At 36.7% G+C, this 13,760-nt stretch overlaps 1 protein-coding gene across 24 annotated transcripts in view; it reads left to right on the forward strand.

Annotated features, from left to right (window-relative positions):
- Nucleotides 1-13,760, forward strand: part of BAZ2B (bromodomain adjacent to zinc finger domain 2B) — a 368,528-nt gene that overhangs the window by 161,979 nt on the left and 192,789 nt on the right. The gene's annotated exons all lie outside the window — the stretch shown is intronic.

Genomic DNA, 13,760 nt, shown 5'->3' on the forward strand with positions numbered 1-13,760 from the left:
GTGTGTGTGTAACAACTTCTCAGCCATTCCTATGTTGTTCGCACCTCGAGTTTTAGCTATTATGAATTGTGCTGCTATGAACAAATCTTTTTGCTTGGGTGTTATGGAGTCCTTGGGGTATATCCCTAGGAGAGGAATTATTGTATCATATGGAAGGTCCATGTCTAGCCTTGTGAGATTTTTCTAGACTGCCCTCCACAGAGGTTGGATCTCTTCTCTCTTTTCCCGTCCTCTCTCAATTTCTCTCTGTCCTATCCAACAACAACAACTGCAATAACAATAATAATAACAACAAGGGCAACAAAAAATGAGGGGAAAATGACTTCTAGGAGCAGTGGATTTGTAGTGCAGGGACCCAGCCCCAGTGATAACCCTGGAAGCAAAAAAATAAATAAATAAATAAAAAGAAGTAGGAAGAGGAGGAGTAGAGAGACATTTGCAGCACTGCTTAACCACTCACAAAGATTTCCCCCTACAGGTAGGGACCAGGAGCTTGAATCCACTACTGGCCTCTACAGTTTCTCATCTCATTGTGATAGTTATCTGCAAAATAGTCTCACCCTCAATTTAGGTCCTTTTCCACCATCATGCATCAACATCCATATGCTCTCTCCACTCCCTCCATTTCTTCCCTTCCCTTCCCTTCCCTTCCCTTCCCTTCCCTTCCCTTCCCTTCCCTTCCCTTCCCTTCCCTTCCCTTCCCTTCCCTTCCCTTCCCTTCCCTTCCCTTCCCTTCCCTTCCCTTCCCTTCCCTTCCCTTCCCTTCCCTTCCCTTCCCTTCCCTTCCCTTCCCTTCCCTTCCCTTCCCTTCCCTTCCTTTCCCTTCCCTTCCCTTCCCTTCCCCAGTGTCCTTTCCTTTGGTGCAATATACTGCACCTAGTCCAAATGTCACTGGGTTTTCCTTTTTTTTTTTGCCACCAGGGTTATCACTGGGGCTTGGTGTCACTACTCAAGCTATAGAAACGCTCTACCACTTATAAATCTTTCCTTATGCCAGTCCTTGAGCTTTGCGCCATGTGTGCTTAACCTGCTGCGCTACCACCTGACTCCCAGCTCATAAATCTATCCTGCGGGTGGGACCTAGGGTTTGAACCCAGCTTCTTGTACATGGTAACATGTATATTTTAGTGGATGTACCACACCAGGCTCCAGCTTTCACTGTTTCAACATTAATGGAACCACAAAAAAACCAAGTATAGTGTTCTAATGCATTTCTACAAATGTAAATGACACCATGTTGCAGAGATTCAGTAAAATTCTTTAAACAAGTGATAGTTTGCACTGGTAAGCATGTTTGGTTTAATTATTTTTATGCAAATTATGTAAAGTTTACATAAAAAGAAAATAATAACTTTAGTAAAGCCTAGAAGTAAGTATATAAGTAAGCATGAGACATAAATGACAATCTAGTTCCATAATTTGATTTTGTGTTTCCTTGCAATAATGGTAATTGTCTAGTATTTAAAATAGTTAAATAATATGTTCTGAATTAAAGTGCCTTGAAATATAGTTTGGTTAGTGTTAGTGTTCATTCTCTTTTTCTTATAAGTTATACAAAAGCATTGTGCAATTCTGCCATAATATTGTTATGGAACTGTTAAACAAGGAATAGATAAAATACAAGTAGTATAGTCTGCTCTAGAGATGAGAAACGGGTGATTTATGGGATTATGATGTTTGACTTACTCTTTTTCTATAAATACACAAAGGAAAAACTGTGGGGGAGAAAGTATTTTCATTGAAATATCAATAAAAAATGTCTTATTTTATGGAATGGTTCCTTAATTTAGCATTCATAGAAATCAGAAAGGCAAACACAGATATGTCTACTCCATTTGTGAATACTTTTAAAAACAAATTATCAGTATGTATAGTTCCATTGTTATGTAAGGTATGGCATATATAACTATTTTCACATAATTCCATTTATTGTATGAGTTATGTATCACATACTTTTGATTATCTTCTCTGATTTTCTTTTTTCAAGAAAGACTCAGTTTTTGCCATAGAACTCATGATATTTTGTCTATTCATTGCTCTACTAAACAATTCTATGAATCTTTTTTTTTTTTTTACTACAGTTGCTTTATATTTTCAGTGTCAATCATATGGAAGGGAAATTCTTGAAAACTTACACATTGGGGGGCTAGGCAGTGATTTACCTGGTTAAGCTATGTGCAAGGGTCTGGGTTTAATTTCTGGCTCCCTGCCTGTAGAGGGGATGCTTCATGAGTGGTGTAGTAGGTCTTCAGGTGTCTATCTTTCTCTCTCACTATCTGTCTTCCCCTCCCCTCTCAATTTATAATTAAAAAATATATTAAAAAAAATAAAAGAAAAATGGCCACCAGGAGCGGTGGTTTCATGATGCCTGCACTGAACCCAAGCAATAACCCTAGTGGCAAGAATGAATGAATGAATAAATGAATGAATGAATGAATGAATGAATAAATAAATAAAAAGAAAAAGAAAACTTACACACTTAACATTACACTTAAATTATCAAAGCAACTCTTCCAGAAAACCTCTGAATGTCTGAAGTTGTCTCTTTATCATATTTACTTTTCCAGCAGACAGCCTCTGGACCCAACCGTATGGATGTGTTCTCTGTGAGGAAAGACAGAATTTGCTACAAGATGTTAAAAATCTGGGGGAGGGGCTGGGTGGTGGCACACCTGGTTGAGTGCACATGTTACAATGCACGAGGACCTAGGTTCAAGCCCCTTGTCCCCACCTGCAGAGGGAAAGCTTCACGAGTGGTGAAGTAGTGCAGCAGGTGTCTCTCTCCCTCTCTGCCTCCCCTTTTCTCTCGATTTCTGGCTGTCTCTATCCAATAAATAAATAAAAATAATGAAAAAAATCTGGGGGGAGGCAAGTGGGAGTTTTGATTGTTTTGGAGACCTCATGCAAGATGTTAGAGGATTTAATTTGGTGTTGGGAGTGGGGTGCAGACACACCTATTAAGGGGAGATAAGAAATTGTATTCATGAGAACATCTGTCTTTTAAATCATTATTTCTCTAATAAAATGATAACATGGATTTTAATTCTAATATAAAAGAAATGAATATATAATTTGGGTATAATTATATATAATTATAAATATATAATTATATATAATATATATAATATATTATATATAATATATATAATATATAATAATTATATAATTATAATTATATATAATTATAAATATATATATTATTTATTATTATATTATATATTTGGGTATAATTATATATTATACATCTGGTATAATTACCTCATACCGAATTACTACCACTTACATTTAGGACTGTAATTATTTTGATGATGATGATGATGATGATGATGATGATGATGATGATAATGAAGTATGAGAGCACTGCTCAGTTCTAGCTAATGGTGATGCTGAAGATTGAACCCTGGAAATTGGAGCCTCAGGAATAAAAGTCTTTTGCATAACCATGTACTATCTCCCCTACCTTGTGCTTGTATCTAATTAAATGAGAAAAGAACAAAAATAGTGAAATAAGTCAGAAACAGAAGGTTGACTATGGGATGATCTCATTCTCAGGCAGAAGTTGAAAGACAAGATCATAAGAGAAAACAGAAGTAGAACCTGAACTGGAGTTGGTGTATTGCACCAAAGTAAAAGATTCTGGGGTGGGTGGGGGGAGAGTACAGGTCTAAAAGAATGACAGAGGACCTGGGGGGATTGTATTGTTAGGTGGAACTGAGAAATGTTATGTACAAACTATTGTATTTACTGTCAAATGTAAAACATTAATCCCCTAATAAAGAAATAAAAAAATAGATAAAAAATTAAAAAATGGTTCATTTCAACCAAGTAAAGGCCAGAAAATTTCAAAGTGAGCCAAATCCAAGCATTGTAATGATTGGAGTTGAAACGAATTGATCTGGGGGTAGCTATAAGTAAGTCATTCCTACATCAAATATAATCAGAAAATAATGGGAATGTAGTAGTCAGTGACATGTTAACATTGAGTACAATGATTTCATTTTAGTGAGCACATGTTAAGATAACAATTTGAAATTTCCTAGTTTTAAAGCTTTTATGTACATAACTTGTAAATTTCTTAAGTACTATATTTGGAGATAATCTATCCTTAGCCAAACTTTGAACTTTCTATGCCTTTCAGTAAAATAGTAATTAAATTTAACGTATGTATGTACCTGACATTTTTTTTTATTAATAAAGGCTTGTGTATAGGAAAAGGCTTTCATGCTTGAGGCACTAAAGGTCCCATGTTCATTCCCCAGCACCACCATAAACCATAGCTCAGTAGTGCCCTAGTAAAAAGCAAGCAAAGAGGGTGGGGTGGTAGCACACTGGGTTAAGCACACATAGTACTATGCTCAAAGATGGGCGGCAAAGACCCAGTTTGAGCCCTGGCTCCTCTCTTCTCTCTTCCTCTCTCTCTCCCCTTCCTCTCTCAGTTTCTCTCCATCTTATCCAGTAAAAATAGGGAGTGGAAGGGAAGGAAAAAACAAAAAACTAAATCAATTTTGTTAAAATAAAACTGGAGTGATCACCAGGAACTTCTGTTATAAATGTTTAAAATGGAAAAAAAAATGGGGGGTAAGGCACCTGAATAAGAGAACACACTACTATGCCCAAGGATTCAGGTCTGCCGGTATCTTTCTTTTCCCCTATCTTCCCTTCCCCTTTCATGTTCTCTCTGTCCTATCATATCAAACAAAATGGGGGGGAAAAATGAAAAAAAGAAAAGAAATGGAAGGGAAGGAAAGAACAGTGACCAGGAGTGGTAGATTCCTAATGCCAGTACAGAGACCCAACAACTGTAGGCAAAAAAAGAAAAAAAGAAAGAAAAAAGCCAAGCAAACAAAAACTGTGTATAACTTCAGAGCACTGTTATTGATTCCCTAACTACCTCACAAAATGAGCTGTGTTTGATTGTGTTTTCCTCATTAAATTATAAAGTTCTTATAATCTAGAAAAGGCATAGGTCATGTATCATTTATTCTTAAAGCTATTTTTTTAAAGAAAAAGTTCCAAACCAATAATGGCTTTTATTACATCTTTTAAGATAGCACAAATAGGTCTGATGATTTATCTCATTATTTTGCTGCTCCTGTGGCTGGACAATTTAGAGATTATTCATCAGCCTGCTGAACTGTTCCTTTTTCAGAAACATAAATACCATCCACAAATTTCTGGATATGTTTGTTTTTAACAATTGTAGCTTACTCAATCAATCCAGCTGAATTTGATACAAATTAGATGTCATTTCCTTTAAGCATTAATTCATCTTTCTGGGTATGAGATACTGAACCCTGTGTATGTATTTTTTGCCCAAGAAATTTCTGATTTCAGCAAGAGACCCATTTTCCTAAATACAACATTGATAGGGAAGTGAGTACACACAGACCTCATTTTATAGTGGCAGCTCAGCCTAACACCCTTGATCATATTCTGTACTTGACTGCAGATAGTAGCCAGTTCCTTTTGATTTCCCCACTGTTTGTCAGTTTGGAGCTGCTTCTTTTCAAGGAGACTGAGCTCTACTTTGATGTGGTTGAAGTACCTCTGCAGGGTGCCTCTGGAGCCCTTCAGGATGACCATGCACCCCTTTAGAGAGATGTTGACATTCTCCAGAATATTGACAGTTTAGTTGCTGAGAATGGCCTTCATTCTCATAGTAGATGTGGCAAAGAGGGCTATTGAAGCTACTTTTTAGTCTATTCTGATACCTTGTACCCACCAGCAGTGCCTCAGTTAACAATCCTTTCTGCAGCAATGTATATCTTAGTATGATGATAATCTGTCAGGGTAAATATACAGAAAGTGTATATAGAAGTAAATACTTTTGTAATTTTAAATTAATCTTTTTAAGTTAATTATTTCCAAGGAATTTGGTAACTTACATTGTATGAATTCCTTAATTTGGCAATTAATAGATCTGAAAAGTGACAACTGAAAATGAAAGATTTCATAGCAGACTAGAACTGATGTGGAAATGTAACCAGAGATCTTCATGGAACAAGACAAGTGCATCATTGCAAAATGTGATTATATACAGTTAGGTCAGTTTGAGAATACTGGTTTCCCAGGGAAGAGGAGGGTAAGGAGAAGGGACTGGAAAGTGATATATGAGACAGTACTAAAGTTACTAACATTTTCTTGTTGTTGTTGACCTGAATCACGACGCCCAGTTAACATTCCTTTTAGTTTAGATGGAAGCAATATTGGCATTGGCAGAAATTTAAACCATCCAGAATAATACAGCAGTTACATTTTTAACTCAGTTGTTAGCTTTTTTTTTTTAACGTGTTGCCACAGAATAATTCAATTATCTTGCTAACGTCTTTAATGTCTTGCAATTTCCTACTGAAATTGAATTACTTAACCCCAAATTTCAAAGTCAAAGTAAGTCTAGTTCTCTCTCTGTAACTTACTTTCTCTCCATGTTTCAGCACAAAAATTATTTTTCAGTCATAGAACTCCTTTAACCACAAAATATATTAAAGATATCTATGTCTTTATATATCATTTTCTTCCCTCCTTTTTTCATTTTTCATTTTTTTTTGAATGTGGTAGTAGAGATTGAACTCAGGGTATCAGCATATGCTTCACCACTGAACCACTGCCCAAGGCCATTATTTAATTTTATTTTATGAGAATGTGAGACAGAGGCATAGAGTAAGAGTGAGGGAGATGGAAAGGAAGAGACTTGAAAGCACATTTCTGTCATCCATGATACTCCACTGTTTCTTTGGATTTTGGTACTCTTATATGGAGCCAAAAATTGAACCCAGGACTTCATACATTTTAATAATATTTATTCTTCCAAAGCAGAAACAAGTAGTGCCTTTCTGTTTTTTTTTTAAATAATTTATTAATTTATTTATTCCCTTTTGTTGCCCTTGTTGTTTTTATTGTAGTTATTAATGTCGTCATTGTTGGACAGGACAGAGAGAAATGGAGAGAGGAGGGGGAAGACAGAGAGGGGGAGAGGAAGACAGACACCTGCAGACCTGCTTCACCGTCTGTGAAGCGACTCCCCTGCAGGTGGGGAGCCGGGGATCGAACTGGGATCCTTAGCCCAGTCCTTGTGCTTTGGGCCACATGCGCTTAACCCACTGCGCTGCCGCCCGACTCCCCACCTTTCTGTTTTTTTAAAAACTTTTATTTTATTTTATTTTTTTATTATTTATTTATTTATGTATTCCCTTTTGTTGCCCTTGTTGTTTTCTTGTTGTAGTTCTTGTTGTTGTTATTGATGCCGTCCTTCTTGGATAGGACAGAGAGAAATGGAGAGAGGAGAGGAAGACAGAGAGGGGCAGAGAAAGACAGACACCTGCAGACCTGCTTCACCGCCTGTGAAGCGACTCCCCTGCAGGTGGGGAGCTGGGGGCTGGAACCCGGATCCTTAAGCCGGTCCTTCGCTTTGCGCCACCTGCGCTTAACCCGTTGCACTACCGCCCGACTCCCTTTAAAAACTTTTTTATCTTTACTTGTTGCATAGAGACAGCCAGAAAATCAAGAGGGAAGGGGGATAAGGAGGGAGAGAGACAGAGACACCTGCAACACCGCTTCAACAATCGCAAGGCTTTCCCCTGGCAGTTGGCAACCGGGGTCTTGAAACTGGGCCTTGCACATAGTAACAGGTGTGCCACCACCTGGTCCCCCTACTTTTCCATTTCTTAGTATCATTCTCTATTTCTTTTAATATTGTTCCATAGTTTTCACTGTAAAAATCCTTTAGCTCCTTTGTAAGATTCAGTCCAAGGTATTATATATATATATATATATATATATATAGGAAACACTGACAAAACCGTATCCCATCCCATCCCCTCATAGCTTTCCTAGTCTTTAACCCTCTGGCAGTATGACAGTACTCTGGGAGTATGGACCCGGGGTCATCATGTGGTACAGAAGGTGGAGGGTCTGGTTTCTGTAATTGCTTCCCTGCTGAACATGGGCTTTGACAGGTCTATCCATACTCCCAGCCTGCCTCTCTCTTTCCCTAGTGGGGCAGGGTTCTGGGGAATCGGAGCTCCAGGACACATTGGTGGGGTTGTCTGTCCAAGGAAGTCTGGTTGGCATCATGGTAGCATCTGACCTGGTGGCTGAAAAGAGAGTTAACATATAAAGCCAAGCAAGTTGTTGACTAATCATGAACCTAAAGGGGTATTTTATCTTTTGGGGTACAATTTTAAATGTGATTGAGTCCTTTAGTACACTTTCCTCTGACTCATCACTTGTGTATAGAGATGCCACAGATTTTTGTGTATTGATTTTGTATCCTGCTACTTTATTGAATTTATTTGTTGAATTAAAGAAAAGTGAGAATAGCAATATAATTTTAAGTGATAATATAAGTCCTTTCTGTAGTAGAAATTAACCTCCAAAGGTAACTGCACCAAGGTATTTACTCCTGAAACCAGTATCTTTTTACAAATGACAATTTTTATTTTAGAAAAAAAAAGTACTAGTCTGAAGAAGAGAACAGTAATTTGTTGGCAGAGATAGAAACTAGAATATATATACTTCAGCTAACTGCTCAAATCTCTCAAATTTGAGAGAAAAAATATGTTTTTAAAGAGCATATGCAAAGAAATAGGGGAGGAATGAATAGCAACAAAATTATGAAAGCTGAAGTGAAGACTGATGATTTATAACTGGTTTAATAGATTGGGAGAACTGGATAATTAGTTAAAAATATAAAATAACATTCAGAAATGTAATTTATATCTTTGAAAATCTTGTTGACTTGAAAATAATCAATTCCAGGGATCTCTGGAAGGAGCAGTAGTAGTGAAGGGGAGAGAAAGGTGCAGGTGAACTTCTAAATACTAAAGTGAAGAACTAGACTGAGCAGCAGCATCCCATGAGAGCACCATGGACAGCACCCAGGTGAAACTTCATAGATGGTGTCTTTCCTTTATATAATATGTTTTTAGATGTATTTTAATGAGTGCAGTGATTATTTCTTCTACTTTAGGCCAATGATCTTGGCTAAAATTTTTTGTACTCACCTTAATGCTATCATACATACATATTCTCATGCATTACTTTCATTTTGTAATTATATTCATATAAACATAATATTTTAAATGTGATTATTTTCATTTAAAATATTTTTTATGAATTTATTTATTTATTAGATAGAAACAGAAAGAAATCAAGAGGAGATGGGGAAGATAGGGAGGGAGCTAGCTTCACTAGTTGTGATGCTTTTCACAAAGCATTTGAACCTGGGACTTTGCATACTGTAATATGTTCACTTAATCCTCTTCATTTTAAAAAATATTAAGGACCACAATTTTACTGTTTTTTTTCTCCAGGGTTATTGCTGGGGCTCAGTGCCTACACTACAAATCCACTGCTCGTGGAGGCTATTTCCCCCCCTTTTGTTGCCCTTGTTGATTTTACTGCCTTTAATTTAAAATAAACTGAAGGAGTTTTTAATGCTTCTTTTAAAAAAATATTTATATTTTAATTTATTGGATAGAGACAGCCAGAAATCAAGAGTTAGGAGATAGAGGAGACAGAGAGACACCTGCAGCACTGCTTAATCACTTTCAAAGCTTTCACCCTGCAGGTGGGGACCAGGGTTTGAACCTAGGTCCTTGCACACTGTAACATGTGTACTCAACTAGGTGTGCCACCACCTGGCTCCCTTTTTAATTTTCCTTAGGGTACTGGGTGGTGGCACACTCGGCAAATGAAAATAGACAAAGATAAAGCTGGGGGTAAGGAGTGGGGATCACTGAAACTTCTAATATTGTGGGATCCAGGCTTAAACCTTAGGTTGCAAGCATGCATGGCAGAGCAATCACTCTATTTGGTGATCATTTTACTGGCCCTATATGATCCCTTCATATTTTATTAATATGTCTTTTATAAAGCAGGTAAGCAGTGCAAAGAATTACAGGAAATGTATACTCTGAAATTTTTGTAAGTCAGCATGAGTAAAAGTAGTATATTAGAAGAGGGATTCGAAACCTATCAAGTGAATAAAGCATGGGCCTCAGACATAGTTTGAATCTGCTTTAGATATATTACAGAGGTAATGTGAAGGTGAAAGCAGGCTTGCAGAACTGTTGAAAATCATTGATCTTCTGACTTGGAGGTTACAAATGGCTCAGTGACAGATGGAATCTTTGTCAAGGAAGAAAAAATGGCAGCTTTGGAAAATCATAGATGTTTTGCTAGTGGTTCAGCACATATGATGTGACCTTCTAGTCTTTAGGAGTCTTTCTTGTTCTCCAGTAAATTGTCCTCAGCTTTTATTTACCTAGAGTAGATAAGCAGTGCTTATCATATTTTAGCACAAACTGGGGTATTTCATTGTAGAAAATCATAAATATGCTTTAGTATCTAGATTTAAAACTAGATAAAACTGTAAGTGAGCTGTTAAGGTAATGTGCATTAACGTTAGAAATATTTTTTACTGATTTTCAATAATACACAAAGTGTAACTGAAAGAAAAACACTTTAAAAGCACAAAATATTAAATTTGGAAAGTATGTTAAAAATCCTACACAAACTCATTCATTTTATAGATGATGAGGCTGAGTCTGATTTAACCAAAGCCACTAACTGGGTTCTTGAAGAACAAATTACTCTTGGACTGTTACTTGTTATACATATAAAAATACATTGAGTTGTGAAGGTAAAAGGAAGTTCTTTTTGACTCAAACTGGAATAACAAATAATATTCCTACTTACTTATGGCAGCTCATCCATAGTATGAGTATATAATTTTTGAGGCATGTTTATTAATCAGTTTCACAATTTTTTATTGGAAAAATTAATTTTTTTCATTTTTATTCCTTCTCCACTAGACTGCTGTATAGAAAAATATTTGTCAATTTTAAAGTCTATATCTCGGTTATAAAGTTTTACATGCCTAAGCTGCATTATTATTATTCCTTAATGGGTAAGAACATTTTTATTTTTTATTTATTAGTTTTTTGGTAAGAACATATTTAAACTGTTTTATTTAAATCACAACCAGTTAAAATCCATTTTTCAAATATGTACTTTGTGAGGTTTTTTGAGTATTAAAAAATTATATTTATTTATTTTCCCTTTTGCTGCCCTTGTTGTTTTTCATTATTCTTGAAGTTATTGTTGTTGTTATTGATGTCTTTATTGTTAGATAGGACAGAGAGAAATGGAGAGAGGAGGGGAAGACAGAGACAGGGAGAGAAAGACACCTGCAGACCTGCTTCATCGCTTGTGAAGTGACTCCCTTGCAGGTGGGGAGCCAGGGGCTTGAACTTTTTTGAGTATTTTAAAAAATCCATTCTGTGAGAGAAAGTACTTCAGTTAATACAACAGACTTTTCATGCCTGAGGCAACAGAGGTCCCAGCTTCAATCCCCAGCACCACAGTAAGCCAGATCTGAGTACTCTAGAAAAAATAGGTAAAATTAATAAAATCCACCTCTTCTAGAAATACTACATTTCATAATAAATTATCTAATTTAATTAAAATTTTACATTTTTCTCCCACTTTGGTGGGAGGCTAATTTTTATAATACAGTTGTTGACACATAGTTACAATCTCTCATCTCTCCATGATAGGTGTCGAGATGTCTGCAAGACACAGTTCCCATCGCAGGTCCTTTTCTCCCATCTTCCTATAAGGCCTCCTAGTCGCCCTCTATCCCTTTCCTTCCCTCTTTTCTCAAAGTCCTTTGCGTTGGTCAAAGTTTCACTTTATGTTTTCCTTTACTGTCCTTGCTTCTTCTTTCTCTTTTGCTTTCTTTCTTTTTTAAAAAAATATGTTTTGTTTATTTTATTTTAATTAGAAAGAGTAGTTACGGAGAGGAGGAAGAAACCAGAACACTGTTCAGTTCTGGATTATGGTGGTGCTGGCGATTGAACCTAGGACCTCAGAGCCTTAGGCTTGAAAGGCTTTTGCAGAACCATTATGCTTTCTCCCCAGCCCTCTCTTTTTCTTTGTTGTTAAATTTTATTATCTTTATTTATTAGATAGAAACATCCAGAAATTGAGAGAGAAGGGTGTGATAGGGAGGACAACAGAGAGACATCTGCATCCCTGCTTCACCACTTGTAAAGCTTTCCCCCCTGCAGGTGGGGCCAGAACCCAGACTTGAACCCAGAACCTTGCGCATGTAACATGTGTGATCAACCAGGTGTGCCACCACCGAGTCCCATGAGAGTCTTCTACATAACTATTTTACTATCTACACTGCCCTAGACTCTCCTTTCTCCATTTAATGTTTTGGACTCTCAAAACATCAGGGGTTTGTAACTTTTTAAAATTTTATTATATTTTTAAAAAATTAAAAAAATATTTATTCCTTTTTGTTGCCAAGTTATTTTATTGTTGTAGTTATTATTGTTGTTGTTGTTATTGATGTTGTCATTGTTGGATAGGACAGACAGAAATTGAGAGAGGAGATGGAAGACAGAGAGGGCGAGAGAAAGATAGACACCTGCTGACTTGCTTCACTGCTTGTGAAGTGACTCCCCTGCTGTTGGGGAGCTGGGTCCTCAAACTGGGATCCTTATGCTGGTCCTTGTGCTTTGTGCCACCTGAGCTTAACCCGGTGCACTACCACCAGATGCCCAATTTGTAACTTTTTACTGCGATTCTTTCAAAGATGGTTGCACTTATCAATGAGAATTTCTCCCAGTTTTCAGTTAATTATTTATCCCTAGAAAATATGTTAGTGTTATGTGAGGACAAAGGAGATAATACAATGGTTATGTGAAGTCTCATGTCTGAGACTTCAAAGTCCCAGGTTTAATCCCCTGCAGCACCATAACCTAGAAAGAAAAGTATATTATGAGGAATATATTCAGTTGAATGTTTGACATATATGATGAATAGTAATCATGGTTAAAATTAAATGTATTATACAACTGAAACCTACTGAAGTTCTTGATAGTTGCTAAAATTATGGAGTAGAATCACTGTACATCACCAGAGAAAACAGCCCTTTGTTCTAGAGAAATTTAATAATCCTACTAATATCTGTGCATTTCTTTTTCTTTAAGTGGTGTTTGGTTAAAGCCAGCTTCTAATGAGTGAGTCCTGCTGCTGAACTGCCTCCCTAATTCAGTTTTTATCGTGTATGTGTGTGTGTGTGTGTGTGTAGACAGAAATCAAGGAAGTAGTGTACAGATACAATAACAACAGTCTACTTACCACCTATTAGAGAAAGAAATCAAGGAAGTAGTGTACAAATACAAAAACAACAGTCTACTTACCACCGATGGTGTTCCTACTACTGTGTGGTACCATGGGTTGAACTTAATACCTCATACATTGTAAAGCATCTTACCCATAGAACCATCTCCCAATTCCATCTGTGTATTTCTTTTTTTGTTGAGGATATTTTTATATTAGTTTATTTATTTATTGATGGGTCAGAGAGAGAGATTGAGGAGGTAAAGGGAGAGGGGGGGAGAGAGAGAGAGAGACAGAGAGAGAAAGCACCTGTAGCACTGCTTCACTGTAGTGAAGCTCTGTCACCCTGCAGGTGGGAGTTGGGAGTTTGAACTCTGATCCTTGCACATTTTAACATAGGTGCTCAGTTGGTGCACCACCGGCCACCCACTCCCATTCTGTGTATTTCTAAAGATAACTTGTAAAATTGTTTTTGATTAAAATAAAAGTATGAAAGGTTAGAACTTAAGGCTATCCAAAATCCTTAGGTAAGTTTAATTTCTCAGGATAAAACTCAGATATTTTAGAGTATAGGCATAAAATTATCAATCACAAAATCATGAAACAGAATACTTTCAACTATCTTT

This window comes from Erinaceus europaeus, chromosome 18 (genome assembly GCF_950295315.1).
Source record: "Erinaceus europaeus chromosome 18, mEriEur2.1, whole genome shotgun sequence".
NCBI lineage: Eukaryota > Metazoa > Chordata > Mammalia > Eulipotyphla > Erinaceidae > Erinaceus > Erinaceus europaeus.